This window comes from Pseudophryne corroboree, chromosome 11 (assembly GCF_028390025.1).
Source record: "Pseudophryne corroboree isolate aPseCor3 chromosome 11, aPseCor3.hap2, whole genome shotgun sequence".
Lineage (NCBI taxonomy): Eukaryota > Metazoa > Chordata > Amphibia > Anura > Myobatrachidae > Pseudophryne > Pseudophryne corroboree.
In genome coordinates this window covers 95,509,079-95,525,993 of record NC_086454.1, presented here as the reverse complement: position 1 = coordinate 95,525,993, position 16,915 = coordinate 95,509,079, and the positions used below count along the sequence as shown (strand labels likewise).

General features: G+C 44.8%; 1 long non-coding RNA gene across 1 annotated transcript; it reads right to left on the bottom strand.

Moving 5' to 3' along the window:
* Positions 1-506: 506 nt before the first annotated feature.
* Positions 507-9,881, bottom strand: LOC134969969 (uncharacterized). Its single transcript, XR_010189592.1, has 4 exons — positions 9,797-9,881; positions 9,131-9,230; positions 964-1,144; positions 507-817 (listed from the first exon to the last, which is right to left on the bottom strand). It is a non-coding gene; the product is annotated as an uncharacterized LOC134969969 (long non-coding RNA).
* Positions 9,882-16,915: the final 7,034 nt, after the last annotated feature.

The window sequence follows — 16,915 nt, the reverse complement described above, 5'->3', positions numbered from 1 at the left end:
AACACAGTACCCCACTGCAGAAAAGGAGCGTTATGGTAGACTTACCATGGTTAACTCTTTCTGCGAGGTACTCTGGGTTCCAAAGAGCGCCCCACCTGATGCACCTAGCTTCTTTGGGTTGTATGTGTGAGAAAAGTATTCAGAGATAATCTGCGCAAAGACAATCAATGGTGCAGCTGTAGTCTATATCTAATAGTGCTTCCCCACTGCACTACAAATCAATACAATTTTATGGAAAATTCAGATAATAGAGCACAAGCGCTCCAAAGATAAAACCAATTCACCCTTTATTCACCACAAAGTTAAAAAAAAAAAAAAAAAAAAAAAAAAAAAGAGGATAATACCGTCTTTTTTAAGTGGTATCAACTTCACAATTGGCTGATAGTATTTTCCAAATGCATCTTTAAGGTGCCATCTGCAATAAAATGTGTCCCCTTCGTATAATACAAGAGCTGTTTTATTTTTGCTCATAAAGGGGAACACATTAAGAGAAATAATAATGCAAATTATCGTTTTTAAAAGCACACAGGTTTAATGACAAAGACACACAAACATAGAAGATAAAAGCGCATGTCAAAGAATTCCCTCTCAGGCAATAGCAGCAGCAGATTTGGAAGATCCTTTTTTGTCCCAGATGGAATATGGGTTGGCTGTACCAAGCTCCGGAACAAGGAAACAGCAGGATGTCCAAAGAAGTAGCGCTGAGATGGGATGGTGATAAATGGGAGAGCAGTACGCTTAACGCGTTTCAGACATCATCGTCCTTCGTCAGAAGTGTGTAAACACGTGTATATTGTCTCCAACTGACTTTAATTTACTTAAACAAATGGAAAAAAAAATAATAAAAAAAATGTACAAATCAGCATAACAAAAATGAACAGCAAAAAAACACAAAGATGAAAAAATAAAGTACACACAACAGTATTTCTTAGCGGATACAGAAAAAGGAGTCACACTATATACCTTCTGGTGATGTTTCTCTCTTCTTTTTGTCCAAGTTGTTATGGTGCTACGATTTAGAAACTGCTGCTTCATACACGGTCCTCATAGCCATCATGTAACAAAGATGGGGATAAAATACTCCATCCTTGTGGTTCTCTCTCTCATGATATTAGGATAAACAACTTTTGGCAATGAAGGCCACCTTCCGAGAATGGAAGCATTTATTAGAGGTGTCTTCAGTTCAATTTTAAGTTTGTCGTGAACCGCAAAAACTTGGGGAGTATCTCAACACAGGCCAAAGACCAAATTCTCTGGAAACTCAATGTACTTGTCTTTGCCCAGTTTCAGTTCAAGCAACCTATTGCCCTGGTACTTGTTTTAAACATAGAAACATAGAATTTGACGGCAGATAAGAACAACTTGGCCCATCTAGTCTGCCCCTTTTTTATCCTTTAGGTAATCTCAACTCTTTTTGAACCTTAATTCTTTGTAAGGATATTCATATGGCTATCCCAAGCATGTTTAAATTGCTCTACAGTCTTAGCCTCTACCACCTCTGATGGGAGGCTATTCCACTTGTCCACTACCCTTTCTGTGAAGTTTTCCTTAAATTTCCCCTGAACCTGCCTCCCTCCAGTTTCAGTGTATGCCCTCGAGTTCTAATACTCCTCTTCCTTTGAAGAATGTTTCCTTCCTGAACTTTGTTAAAACCCTTATATATTTGAAAGTTTCTATCATGTCCCCCCTTTCCCTTCTCTCCTCCAAACTATACATGTTAAGATCTTTTAGCCTTTCCGGGTAAGTTTTGTGATGTAGGCCATGCACCATTTTAGTTGCCCTTCTTTGTACACTCTCTAATGTATTTATATCCTTCTGGAAATATGGTCTCCAGAACTGGACACAGTATTCAAGATGAGGCCGTACCAATGACCTATACAGTGACATCATTACTTCTTTTTTCCTTCTACTGATTCCTCTGGCTATGCAACCAAGCATCTGACTTGCCTTTCTCATTGCTTTGTTGCATTGCTTTCCTGCCTTTAAGTCACTTGAAATAGGGACTCCTAAATCCCTTTCCTCCTCGGTAGTTTCCATTATAGTACCCTTAATACTATATTTAGCCTTTGGGTTTTTTAGACCCAAGTGCATTATTTTGCATTTTTTAGCATTAAACTGTAGTTGCCACGTTCTTGACCATTTCTCAAGCCTAGCTAGGTCATCAATCATTTGTTTTACCCCTCCTGGTGTGTCTACCCTGCTGCAAATCTTTGTATCATCTGCAAAAAGGCATACTTTCCCTTTAATACCATTTGCAATGTCACCAACAAAGATATTAAAGAGAACTGGTCCAAGTACAGATCCCTGGGGTACTCCATGGTAACATTTCCTTCCAAAGATTGCACTCCATTTACTACAACTGTTTCCTATCCTGCAACCAGGTTCTTATCCATTTAACTGTTTTATAATCCACCCCCATGCTTTCAAGTTTATTTAGCAGTCTGCGATGTGGGCCAGTATCAAATGCCTTACTAAAGTCTAGATATGCTACATCTACAGCTCCTACAGCTCCCCCTTGAGCTATTATATTCATCACAGAGTCAAAAAAAAAGTTAAATAAGATTTGTTTGGCATGATCTCCCACCAGTAAAACCATGTTGTTTTGGATCCTGTAAGTTGTTTTATTTAAGATATTCCACAACTCCTTCTTTTAATAGTTTTTCTATTACTTTCCCTACTACTGATGTAAGGCTTACTGGTCTGTAGTTACTTGCTTCTTCCTTGCTTCCACTTTTGTACAGTGGAACTACATTCGCTCTTTTCCAGTCCTCTGGAATGGCACCTGTATTTAGTGACTGGTTAAATAATTCTGTTAATGGTGCTACCAGCACATCTTTTAGCTCTTTTAGTATCCTTGGGTGTATCCAATCTGGCCCCATTGATTTTTCCACTTTTAGTTTTGAAAGTTCTGTTAGGACCTTCTCTTCTGTAAATGTAGTTTCATCTACCTTATTTTTATGAATATCCTTGCAGCTTAACTGTGGCCCCTTCCCTTCTACTGTAGTAAATGCAGAGCAAAAATAATGATTTAGGTGATCTGCTATTGCCTTGTCTCCCTCCACCAAATTCTCACTCTATGTCTTAAGTCTTATTATTCCTCCATTTGATTTTCTCCTTTCATTTATATACTTAAAAAAAGTTTTGCCCCCTTTATCTACTGACTGGGCCATTTTCTCCTCAGCATCTGCCTTTGCACGTCTGATCACTTTATTAGCATCCTGCCGTCTGTCAAAATACACCTTTTGTTATTATTATTTTGAGTCTGTTTGTATTTCCTAAAAGCCAACTTTTTTGCTTTCACACTAGTTGATACTTCTTTTGTGAACCACACTGTCTTCCTTTTCCTGGTGCTTTTCCTCACCCTTTTAAAACAAAGGTCTGTTACCCTTAGTACTGCACTTTTCAGGTTTTCCCACCTCTCCTGCACTCCTTCCAAGTTCCTCCAGTCCGCCAATGAATCACTTAAACATCTCCCCATTTTTGCAAAGTCAGCATTCCTAAAATCCAACACCTTTGTTTCTCTATCGTCCTTGTGGATGCTGGGGTTCCTGAAAGGACCATGGGGAATAGCGGCTCCGCAGGAGACAGGGCACAAAAAGTAAAGCTTTCCGATCAGGTGGTGTGCACTGGCTCCTCCCCCTATGACCCTCCTCCAGACTCCAGTTAGATTTTTGTGCCCGGCCGAGAAGGGTGCAATCTAGGTGGCTCTCCTAAAGAGCTGCTTAGAGAAAGTTTAGCTTAGGTTTTTTATTTTACAGTGAGTCCTGCTGGCAACAGGATCACTGCAACGAGGGACTTAGGGGAGAAGGAGTGAACTCACCTGCGTGCAGGATGGATTGGCTTCTTGGCTACTGGACATCAGCTCCAGAGGGACGATCACAGGTACAGCCTGGATGGTCACCGGAGCCGCGCCGCCGGCCCCCTTGCAGATGCTGAAGTAAGAAGAGGTCCAGAATCGGCGGCTGAAGACTCCTGCAGTCTTCTAAAGGTAGCGCACAGCACTGCAGCTGTGCGCCATTTTCCTCTCAGCACACTTCACACGGCAGTCACTGAGGGTGCAGGGCGCTGGGAGGGGGGCGCCCTGGGAGGCAAATGAAAACCTTTTTTGGCGAAAAATACCTCACATATAGCCCCCAGAGGCTATATGGAGATATTTAACCCCTGCCAAGATTCACTAAATAGCGGGAGACGAGCCCGCCGAAAAAGGGGCGGGGCCTATCTCCTCAGCACACAGCGCCATTTTCTCTCACAGAAAGCCTGGAGAGAAGGCTCCCAGGCTCTCCCCTGCACTGCACTACAGAAACAGGGTTAAAACAGAGAGGGGGGGCACTGATTTTGGCGATATTGAGATATATATAAAGATGCTATAAGGGAAAACACTTATATAAGGTTGTCCCTATATAATTATAGCGTTTTGGTGTGTGCTGGCAAACTCTCCCTCTGTCTCCCCAAAGGGCTAGTGTGGGTCCTGTCCTCTGTCAGAGCATTCCCGGTGTGTGTGCTGTGTGTCGGTACGTGTGTGTCGACATGTATGAGGACGATGTTGGTGAGGAGGCGGAGAAATTGCCTGTAATGGTGATGTCACTCTCTAGGGAGTCGACACCGGAATGGATGGCTTATTTAGGGAATTACGTGAGAATGTCAACACGCTGCAAGGTCGGTTGACGACGTGAGACGGCCGACAAACTATTAGTACCGGTCCAGGCGTCTCAGAAACACCGTCAGGGGCGTTAAAAACGCCCATTTACCTCAGTCGGTCGACACAGACACAGACACGGACACTGAATCCAGTGTCGACGGTGAATAAACAAACGTATTTCTCATTAGGGCCACACGTTAAGGGCAATGAAGGAGGTGTTGCATATTTCTGATACTACAAGTACCACAAAAAAGGGTATTATGTGGGAGTGAAAAAACTACCTGTAGTTTTTCCTGAATCAGATAAAATAAAATGAAGTGTGTGATGATGCGTGGGGTTACCCCGATAGCAAATATTGGCGTTATACCCTTTCCCGCCAGAAATTAGGGCGCGTTGGGAAACACCCCTTAGGGTGATAAGGCGCTCACACGCTTATCAAGTGGCGTTACCGTCTCCAGATACGGCCGCCCTCAAGGAGCCAGCTGATAGGAAGCTGGAAAGATATCCTAAGAAGTATATACACACATACGGTGGTTATACTGCGACCAGCGATCGCCATCAGCCTGGAGATGCAGTGCTGGGTTGGCTTGGTCGGATTCCCTGACTGAAAATATTTTATTCATATAGAGCATTTAATAGGATGCATTCTATATATATGTACGTGAGATGCACAGAGGGATATTTGCTCTCTGGCATCAAGATAAGTACGTTGTCCATATCACCCAGAAGATGTCATGGACACGACAGTGGTCAGGTGATACAGATCCCATACGGCACATGGAAGTATTGCCGTATAAAGGGAAGGAGTTAGTTGGGGTCGGTCCATCGGACCTGGGGACCACGGCAACAGCTGGGAAATCCAACCTTTTTACCCCAAGTTACATCTCAGCTGAAAAAGACACCGTCTTTTCAGCCTCAATCCTTCCTTTCCCATGAGGGCATGCAGGCAAAAGGCCAGTCATATCTGCCCAGACATAGAGGTAAGGGAAGTAGACTGCAGCAGGCAGCCCCTTCCCAGGAAAAGAAGCCCTCCACCGCGTCTGCCAAGTCCTCAGCATGACGCTGGGGCCATGCAAGCGGACTCAAGGTGGGGGGGTAGTCTCAAGAGTCTCAGCGCGCAGTGGGATCACTCGCAGGTTGACCCCTAGATAGTACAAGTATTATCCCAGGGGTACAGATTGGAGAGTCGAGACATCTTCTCCTCGCAGGTTTCTGAAGTCTGCTTTACCAACGGCTCCCTCCGACAGGGAGGCAGCATTGGAAACAATTCACAAGCTGTATATCCAGCAGGTGATAATCAAAGTACCCCTCCTACAACAAGGAAAAGGGTATTATTTTTCCACACTATATTGTGGTACTGACGCCAGACGGCTTGGTGAGACATAGTCTAAACTGAAATCTTTGAACACTTACATAAAAGGTTCAAATCGAGATGGAGTCACTCAGAGCAGTGATAGCGAACCGGAAAAAAGGGGACTATATGGTGTCCCTGGACATCAAGGATTACCTCCATGTCCAAATTTGCCCTTCTCAACAAGGGTACCTCTGGTTCGTGGTACAGAACTGTCAATATCAGTTTCAGACGATGCCGTTTGAATTATCCACGGCACCCCGGGCCTTTTACCAAGGTAATGGCCGAAAAGATGTTTCTTCAAAGAAAAAAGGCATCTAAATTATCCCTTACTTGGACGATATCCTGAAAAGGGCAAGTTCCAGAGAACAGTTGGAGGTCGGAAGAGCACTATCTAAAGTAGTTCTACGACAGCACGACTGGATTCTAAATATTCCAAGAATCGCAGCTGTTTTCCGACGATACGTCTGCTGTTCCTAGGAATGATTCTGGGCATAGTCCAGAAAAAGGTGTTCCTCCGGGAGGAAAAAGCCAAGGAGTTATTCGACCTAGTCAGAAACCTCCTAAAACCAGGCCAAGTATCAGTGCATCAATGCACAGGAGTCCTGGGAAAAATGGTGGCTTCTTACGAAGCGATTCCATTCGGCAGATCTCAGGGGATTTGCTGGACGAATGGTCCGGATCGCATTTTCAGATGCATCAGCGGATAATCCTGTCTCCAAGGACAAGGGTGTCTCTTCTGTGGGGGCTGCAGAGTGCTCATCTTTTAGAGGGCAGCACACTCAGCATTCAGGACTGTGTTCTGGGGACCACGGATACCAGCCTGAGAGGCTGGGGAGTAGTCACACAGGGAAAAAATTTCCAAGGAAGTGTGGTCAAGTCTGGAGACTTCTCTCCACATGAATATACTGGAGCTAAGGGCAATTTACAATGCTCTGAGCCTAGGAAGACTCCTGCTTCAAAGTCAACCGGTGCTGATCCAGTAGGACATCATCATGGCGGTCGCCCACGTTATCAGACGGGGCGACACAAGAAGCAGGAGGGCAATGACAGCAAGGATTCTTCGCTGGGCGGAAAATCATGTGATAACACTGTCAGCAGTGTTCATTCCGGGAGTGGGCAACTGGGAAGATTTCCTCAGCATAAATGAATTCCACCCGGAAAAGTGGAAACTTAATCTGGAAGTTTCCACATGATTGTAAACCGTTGGGAAAGACCAAAGGTGGTTATGATGGCGTCCCACCTGAAGCGCCAGGTCAAGAGACACTCAGGCAATAGCTGGGACGCTCTGGTAACACCGTCGGTGTACCAGTCGGTGTATGTGTTCCATCCTCTGCTTTTCATACCCAATGTATTGAAAATGATAGGAAGGAGAGGAGTAAGAACTATACTCGTGGCTCCGGTTTGGCCAAGAAGGACTTGGTTCCCGGAACTTCAAGAGATACTAAGAAGGGTCTTGATTCGGCAAGAACCGTGTCTGTTCCGGGACTTACCGCAGCTGCGTTGACGCCAAGGCGGGTGAACGCCGGATCCTAAGGGAAAGAGGCATTCCGGAAGAGGTCATCCCTACCCTGGTCAGAGCCAGGAAGGAGGTGACCGCACAACATTATCACCACTTAGGTGAAAATATGTGCCAGGGTGTGAGTCCAGGAAGGCTCCACGGAAGAATTTCAACTAGGTTGATTTCTACATTTCCTGCAAACAGGAGTGTCTATGGGTCTCAAATTGGGTCCATTAAGGTTCAAATTTCGGCCTGTTGATTTTCTTCCAGAAAGAAATTGGCTTCAGTTCCTGAAGTCCAGAAGTTGTTAAGGGAGTACTGCATATACAGCCCCTTTGATGTCTCCAGTGGCACTGGGCGATCTCAACGTAGTTTTGGGATTCCTAAAAAATCACATTGGTTTAAACAACTCAAATCTGTGGATTTGATATATCTCACATGGAAAATGACCATGCTGTTGGTCCTGGCCTCGGCCAGGCGAGTGTCAGAATTGGCGGCTTTATCTCACAAAGCCATATCTGATTGTCCATTCGGACAGAGCAAAGCTGCGGACTCGTCCCCAGTTTCTCCTTAAGGTGGTGTCAGCGTTTCACCTGAACCAGCTTATTGTGGTACCTGCGGCTACTAGGGACTTGGAGGACTCCAAGTTGCTGGATGTTATCAGGGCCCTGAAAATATAGTTTCCAGGTTGGCTGGAGTCAGGAAATCTGACTTGCTGTTTATCCTGTATGCACCCAACAATGCTGGGTGCTTCTGCTTCTAAGCAGTCGATTGCTCGTGGGATTGGTAGCACAATTCAACTTGCACATTCTGTGGCAGGCCTGCCACAGTCTAAATCTGTTAAGGCCCATTCCACAAGGAAGGTGGGCTCATCTTGGGCGGCTGCCCGAGGGGTCTCGGCATTACAACTTTGCCGAGCAGCTACGTGGTCGGGGGAGAACACGTTTGTAAAATTCTACAAATTTGATACCCTGGCAAAAGAGGACCTGGAGTTCTCTCATTCGGTGCTGCAGAGTCATCCGCACTCTCCCGCCCGTTTGGGAGCTTTGGTATAATCCCCATGGTCCTTTCAGGAACCCCAGCATCCACAAGGACGATAGAGAAAATAAGAATTTACTTACCGATAATTCTATTTCTCGGAGTCCGTAGTGGATGCTGGGCGCCCATCCCAAGTGCGGATTATCTGCAATACTTGTACATAGTTATTGCTAACTAAATCGGGTTATTGTTGTTGTGAGCCATCTTTTCAGAGGCTCCGCTGTTATCATACTGTTAACTGGGTTCAGATCACAGGTTGTACAGTGTGATTGGTGTGGCTGGTATGAGTCTTACCCGGGATTCAAAATTCCTCCCTTATTGTGTACGCTCGTCCGGGCACAGTACCTAACTGGAGTCTGGAGGAGGGTCATAGGGGGAGGAGCCAGTGCACACCACCTGATCGGAAAGCTTTACTTTTTGTGCCCTGTCTCCTGCGGAGCCGCTATTCCCCATGGTCCTTTCAGGAACCCCAGCATCCACTACGGACTCCGAGAAATAGAATTATCGGTAAGTAAATTCTTATTTTTTGTGTGACAGGAGTTGAATCCTGTCTTTATACTAAACCATACTGCTTGATGATCACTGGATCCCAGGTACTCACCCACATATATGTCTGATATCCTGTCACCATTTGTGAGAATTAAATCTAATATTGAGTCTTTGCGAGTGGGCTCCCTCACCAATTGCTTGAGAGATGCTCCCTGTAAGGAATTTAGAAATTTGACACTTGTAGCTGAACTTGCAAAAGACCCCTCCCAATTTACATCAGGTAGATTAAAGTCTCCCATGATTATGACTTCTCCCTTTAAAGCCATTTTAGTGATGTCCAAGAACAGGTTCCTGTCTAAATCCTGCCCCTGGCCTGGTGGTCTATAGATCACCCCAATGCGGATAATATCCTTCTCCCCGTTTTCTATGGTGACCCAAAGGGCCTCGCTTTTGTCTTCAATATTTTGTATTAATGTAGCATTTATGCTTTATTTCACATACATTGCAACCCCTCCTCCAATTCTTCCCATTCTATCCTTCCTAAATAAATTGTATCCTGGTATAGCTATGTCCCAGTCATGATTCTCATTGCACCATGACTCTGTAATTGCCACAATATCCAGGTTATCCCTTGTCATTATTGCAATTAGCTCTGGAATTTTGTCTCCTACGCACCTAGCATTTGCACACATAGCTTTAAGAATTTGGCCTGTGCATCTGTTACTAGTAACCATGTCAAGAAAGTACAAAATAAATGACAAGTTTAAACTTGAATTACCTGTTTGGTGATGTTGCTCAGTGTTTGTTATTTGTTTTCTTTTAGTAATCATACTCTGTCCTTTACACCACGACTACACCTCACTAAATATAAAGATATAGTACACCTGATCACAATGGCCAAATGTTCAAAGGAGGTAAACACCAGTCAGCATGCAATAATAAACTGTTTCACCGAGCAACTTCCCCACACATGCAATGACAATTACAAGAAAATCATTCTATCAAAAAACATACATGAGTTTGTATAAGAGAGAACTGTAGTGAGGAGATTGGGGATGCCTTTTCATAGGTTAAAAAGACAGATAATATGCATAAAAGGAATTACATACTTTTGAGGCATTAAGGCAGTCCATTTGTGGTAATGTTGGTGTGTTGTTTCCCTTCGGTTTAACGCAGGTATAACGCTAATTTTATAATAACACTTTTATGTCAGCACGTCTATGGAAGCACTAATCATTGATGGCTTATCTCAACAATTTCAGACCTTAAACATGATACCTTTCTCCAGAATCCATTCACAAAAAGATGTCATCATTTTCACTGAGTTTGCCCTTATCTGCATAAGTGTCGCAGGCACGAACAGAAAATATAATTCATTCCCTGGAATTCCAAATACATACCCATCGGCTATAGTTCAAGGTGAAGGACGTCTTCTCTACATAAACAGACTGTCCATACCAACCAGAATCAATGGTTTGGCAAAGCTCTTATAGGTGGGTCTATAAAACAATAATACTATTATGCCAATGCTATGGGCAGCAGGGTAACTGAGTGGTCAGCATTGCCCAATGAGTGATGGGTTCAATTTCCAGTCATGGCCCATAGGTGTAGATTTTGTATGTTTATGTTTGCGTGAATTGCTGTCAGGTGCTCCTGGTACAATAAACTGGTTAATTAACTGGATTCTGACAAAGTGAACACTAATATGTGTGTGTATACAGTATGTACGGTTTTAATTTTACGGATCTGGGACTGGACTGTAAGCCCCAATGGGGCAGGGACTGCATAAAGTGGTGGAGCTACTTGAATAAACAATAACACTACTGGTGGACAGCAATACAATAGACAGTTTGAATGGCATGTCTTACTTGTGCCAGTACAAATGTCCCTCATATCTGCCCAGCAGGGTTTCTACTGGTATTACATCTGCCATAAGGGCCGCAGTGCTCCACTGCCATAGATGTCCCATTAGAGGAGCTGCCTCCACCTTCTGGGTATAAACATATTTGTGATTGTTGGGTACATCAAAGTTGTTTTGTTCCCCTGTTTCGCTCCTATGGCAGATTTGATCCTCATTCATCATCATTAGTGATTCATCTGCTCCATGGGTGACAAGAAAGAAGGATTTTGGTACTTACCGATAAATCCCTTTTTCGGAAGCCATAGGGGACACTGGCACAACTTCAAGACTGTGGGGTGATGATGGTGGCTTACAGGGAGCTGGCACTTTAAATAATCTAAGAAGTGAAACAGGCTCCTCCCCCTCTAGCCCCTATCATCCCTCAGTTATAAATTGGGAAGAAGAGAACAGAAACTAGACAAGGGAAGAGAGCATATAACAATTAAACACAACAGAACAAGGAAGGCAAAAGAACAGCGACAGGAGGCCGGCCAGTGTCCCCTTCTGAAAAAGGGATTTATCAGTAAGTACCAAAATCCTCCTTTTTCTGTTAGCCACTAGGGGAGACTGGCGCAACTTCAAGACTGTAGGGACGTCCCAAAGTTACCCTCCTGGGCAGATCACTGAGGAACTTGCAAAACAAGACGGCCAAACCATGAAGATGAAGCCACAAAAGTATCAAACTTGTAGAATTTAGCAAACCTATGAATACTGGACCAAGTGGCTGCTCTACAGAGTTGAGACATGGTAGCCCCCCTACTAGCAGCCCACGAAGTCCCAACTGAGCGTGTAGAGTGGGCACCAATGGTTAATGGAGGTCGCCTAGATTGGTGTAGAGACAGGCCTGACGAATAGTCAACCAAATCCAGCGGGCAAAAGGTCTGCTTAGTAGCAGGCCACCCTCGACGCGGGAGATCATAAAGCATGAATAAAGCATCACTCTTTCATAACGGTGCTGTTTGTTCCTCATAGATCTTCAACGTTCTCACTACATCCAAAGAAGAAGGTGTCCCAGAATCCTCCTGCAAGGATGACACCACAATAGGCTGATTGATATGAAAAGCAGACACGACCTTGGGAAGAAAAGAAGCAGGTGTTCTCAACTCTGCCCTATCAGGATGAAAAATCAAGTAGAGAGGTTTACAAGACAAGGCACTTCATTCAGATACTCTCCGGGCTGAAGCTATGGCCAGTAGAAAAACAGTCTTCCATGTAAGATAAAGTATGCTTCTTCCAAGGGTTCAAAACAGGGTGATTGTAGATAATCCAGCACCAGATTTAAATCCCAAGGAACTGTAGGAGGAACAAACGGGGGTTGTAGCAGTAGAACCCATTGTACGAAAGTTTGCACATTCGGTAGGAGCGCAAGGAGTCTCTGAAAAAAAATAATAATATATAGATAAGGCAGATACCTGAGCTTTCAGGGATTCCAGACGAAATCCGGAATCTCGGAATCTAAACCTGCCTGAAGAAAGAGCAAAAACCGTGAGACGAAAAGAATCTGATTGAAACCCTTACGGTTACATCAAGAGATATACGACCGCCCGATGCTATGGTAATGGGCTGCCGTAACAGGTTTTCGTGCCCGCAACATCATGGGAATCACACCTTCAGGAATCCCTTTGCGTTTTCGGATGTCTGCCTCAAGAGCCATCACGTTAAACGTAGCTGTGGTAAATCTGGATGCACGAAGGGCCCTTGTTGGAGTAGATCCGGACGCAGAGGGAGAGGCCAAGGATCATCCGCTAGCAGCGGGCATAGGTCTGAAAACCAAGCTCTCAGAGGCCAATCTGGTGCCACCAAAAATCACAGTGATTAACTCCAGTTTGATTCTCTTGAAAATACGAGACAATAGAGGGAATGGAGGAAACACGTATACTAGGTCGTACAGCCAAGGCACTGCCAGAGCATCTACAGCTTCCGCTTGAGAATCCCGTGTTCTGGAGATGCATTGAGGAAGCCGATGATTGAGGCGGGACGCCATGCAATCCACCTCTGGACACCCCCAGTGTTGTGTTAGGGCATCAAACACCTCTGGGTGAAGTGCTCTTCTCCCAGATATAGATCCTGACGGCTGAGGTAGTCTGCTTCCCAATTGTCCACTCCTTGAATGAATACCAGCGAGAAAATTACAAAATTGCGTTCTGCCCACTGCAGGATGCATGTCACCTCTTGCATCGCCTGGCGACTGCAAGTTCCTCCCTGTTTGTTTACATACGCTACAGCAGTCGCATTGTCCAATTGAACCTTTATCACCTCGGATCAAAGAATGTGGGCAACTTGTACCAGCGCATTGTAGATCGCTCTCAGTTCCAACACATTTATTGGCAAAAGTGATTCCTGTGGAGACCAGTGGCCCTGAAGATGGAAGTCCAACACAACAGCGCCCCATCCCGAGGCTGGCATCCGTTGTTATGAGCATCCAGTTCCATATTCCAAAACGCCTGCCCGCAGTGAGATTGTGCAGCTGGAACCACCAAACAAGCTAAAATCATGTCTCTGGAGTCAGACGAACCAACTGCTGAAGGTGTAGCTGCGACCCCGACCATTGATATAACAGCTGGAAAGGACGTGAATGAAAACGGCCGAACTCCAGAGTTTTGAAGGCAGCTATGATTATTTTCAAGCAAACAAATGCATACATGTCGTGGTTTGATGACAGCTTGGATCAGTTTCCTTATACTCAGCTTTGTCTTGTGGCAGAAAAACTTTCTGCATGTTGGTTTCCAAGATCACACCGAGAAACTGGATACGTTGTGATGGTTGAAGGTTGGATTTTCGAAAATTGATTAACCGTCCGTGTTCCACTAACACATTGTATGTTAAAGTATGCTCCTAGAGAATGAGATCAGATGGAGCTTTGAGGAGGAGGTCATCTAGGTATGGTATTATTGTGACTCCTAAATGACCTGAGGTGAGCAATCATCACTGACATGACCTTGGTAAACACCCTGGGTGCCATGGACAGTCCGAATGGCAAGGCTCTGAACTGAAAATTATCCTATTGAATAGCGAATCTGAGAAACGCTTGGTGAGGTTCCCAGATCGGGATGTGGAGATACGCATCCTTGTTATCCAGAGATATCATGAACTCCTTGGGTTCCAGGCTCGAAATCACTGAGTTGAGCGACTCCATCTTGAAACAGAATGAAGTTAGAAACGGATTCAATGATTTTAAATTCAGTATAGGTCTTACAGTTCCATCCGGTTTTGGAACTACAAAAAGATTGGAATAACCACCCTTCTTTCGCTGAAGTGGTGCCACCGGCATTAATACTGCCGATTCCACTAAGATCGGTATTGCACGTTGAAGGGCTAACTGTTTGTCTAGCAGAATTGGAAGACTTGTCGTGAAATATTTCTTTGGCGGTAAAACTTAGAAATCTAACTTGTACCCTTAGGAGATGATATTGTGAATCCACGTATTGTCGGATATCTTGAACCAGGCATCCTGAAAATTTCGAAGCCACGCTCTCACCGTACCTGGGCCCTGGTGGGAAGGGAGAACGTCATGCCACGGTCTTTTCTGTAGGCTTTCGGTCCTGACGACGAGCAACGACTGGTTGTTTGTTGCGACCTCTGCATCACAAGGATGAATTTCTGCCACGTCCTCTAAAAGATTGAGTGCGACGAAAGGACCGAAAAGATATTCTGGAATAAGAGCGTTTAGGCGGTGGTGGAAGGGTCAGTAAAAGGGTAGATTGCGAAATTAACATATCCAGTTCTTTTCCAAAAATAATGTCACCTGTAAACGGCAGTGCCTCCGCCGCTCTGTTGGACTCCGTATCTGCCTGTCATGACATTAGCCAAAAGATTCTTCTGGCAGCAATAGTCGAAGCGGAGATTCTTGAATTCACTTGGCTGATATCTCTAGCCGCTTCCCCTAAATATACGTCCAACTTCTTAATGTGTTCCGATAGGATAACGACTTCTTCAATCAAAGCTCCATTTTGTAAATCCGTAATTAACTTAGTGGCCCAATGCTCCACTGCTTTGTTTACCCAAGTGCTCACCAAGGTTGGTCGAAGTGATACACCTGCGGATGAATACATGGATTTCAGCATGGTGTCCAGTTTCCATTCAGACAGGTCTTTCAAAGAAGTTGCACCTGGAACAGGTAATGCTGTCTTCTTTGACAGCCTGGAGAGTCCACCACAGGTGACTTTTCCCACTTATCCGTCATGGACGATGGAAACGGATAACTACTGAGGAATCTTTTAGGCATTTGAAACAGTTTGTCTGATGTTTTCCATGCCTCCGTCAGCTGATCATCCAGCTTTTTTGAAAAAGGATAAGTGGCTGATGATCACTGTTGTCTAGCAAATAAGGCAGAATCTGGTGATTTCGGTGCCGTAGTTTCGGAAATGTTCAAAACCTGTTTTATTGCTAAAATAAAAAGATTCAACCCTTTGGGAAGATTCCGGAGAAACTTCATCATCCACGTCAGTAATCTCGCCCAACTCCCGTTCATCATCTTCAGTTTCGTCCTGAAAAAGTTCTTCTGATTCATCGAACTGCAGATGTAATGGTACTGGACGCTTTTCAGCCTTATCCACTGTCTGCGGCTATTTATTGGACGTGTCCAAGCGTTTTAAAGAGATCTTCAACTGACCCCGGGTGGTTCCATAACCGTCTTGCGAGTCTTCTGTAAAGCAGACACCTCAGTATGTAATTGAGAATGGTTCCTATGAGCGCTACCACCCAGGGGGGAAAATTAGCATCATGGGACGGATTAACTAATGTAGTCTCTGAAGCACATGCTTCACATAGGGAGTAGTCATCTGTGTAAGCCTTTTTGTTGCACTTCGCACAGACAAATAATTTTTGTGACGCCTTGTTTGCTGGTCCCTTGCCTGCCATTGTGATGGACAGAGTGGAGACATAGGCCCTCATTCCGAGTTGTTCGCTTGCTAGCTGCTTTTAGCAGCTTTGCACACGCTAAGCCGCCACCTACTGGGAGTGAATCTTAGCTTTGCAGAATTGCGAACGAAAGATTCGCATAATTGCAAATAGAAGTTTCTTTGCAGTTTCTGAGTAGCTCGGGACTTACTCTGCCACTGCGATCAGTTCAGTCAGTTTCGTTCCTGGTTTGACGTCACAAACACGCTGTGCGTTCGGCCAGCCACTCCCCCGTTTCTCCAGCCACTCCCGCATTTTTCCCAGAAACGGCAGCGTTTTTCCGCACACACCCATAAAACAGCCAGTTTCCGCTAAGAAACACCCACTTCCTGTCAATCACACTCCGATCACCAGAACAAAGAAATTTCTTCGTTAAGCCGTGAGTAAAATACCTAACTTTTTGGCAAATTTACTTGGCGCAGACGCACTGCGAACATTGCGCATGCGCAGTTTGCGATAAATCGCTCCGTTGCGAAAACCACTAACGAGCGAACAACTCGGAATGAGGGCCATAGAGAGATATCAGAAGGATAGAGGGAGATATATTATTTGCCCTGCTTCCCTATTCTAAACTCCCTCAGCCACCAGCCTGTATTTTATGTGCAAGTTTTCAGGTTTCTGGCAGTCTGTAGCAATGTGTTCCTGTCTCTGCTAACAGTGCTGATTCCTGAGGAGAGAAGAAACATTGTTGCTAACACATGAACTGCCTGGCTGAGAAAAGCACCTTTTTGTGATTGAAAGGTTAAATCTACCCCCCCCCCCCCCCCCTTCTTGCCCAAGCACCCATCTCAACCAGGTCTAACGCCATTTTGATTAGGTGCCTGACCAAATTAACAACAGGTCTTTGTTGCACTTAATATATAAAATAAGAACTTACTTACCGATAATTCTATTTCTCATAGTCCGTAGTGGATGCTGGGAACTCCGAAAGGACCATGGGGAATAGCGGCTCCGCAGGAGACTGGGCACAAAAGTAAAAGCTTTAGGACTACCTGGTGTGCACTGGCTCCTCCCCCTATGACCCTCCTCCAAGCCTCAGTTAGGATACTGTGCCCGGACGAGCGTACACAATAAGGAAGGATTTTGAATCCCGGGTAA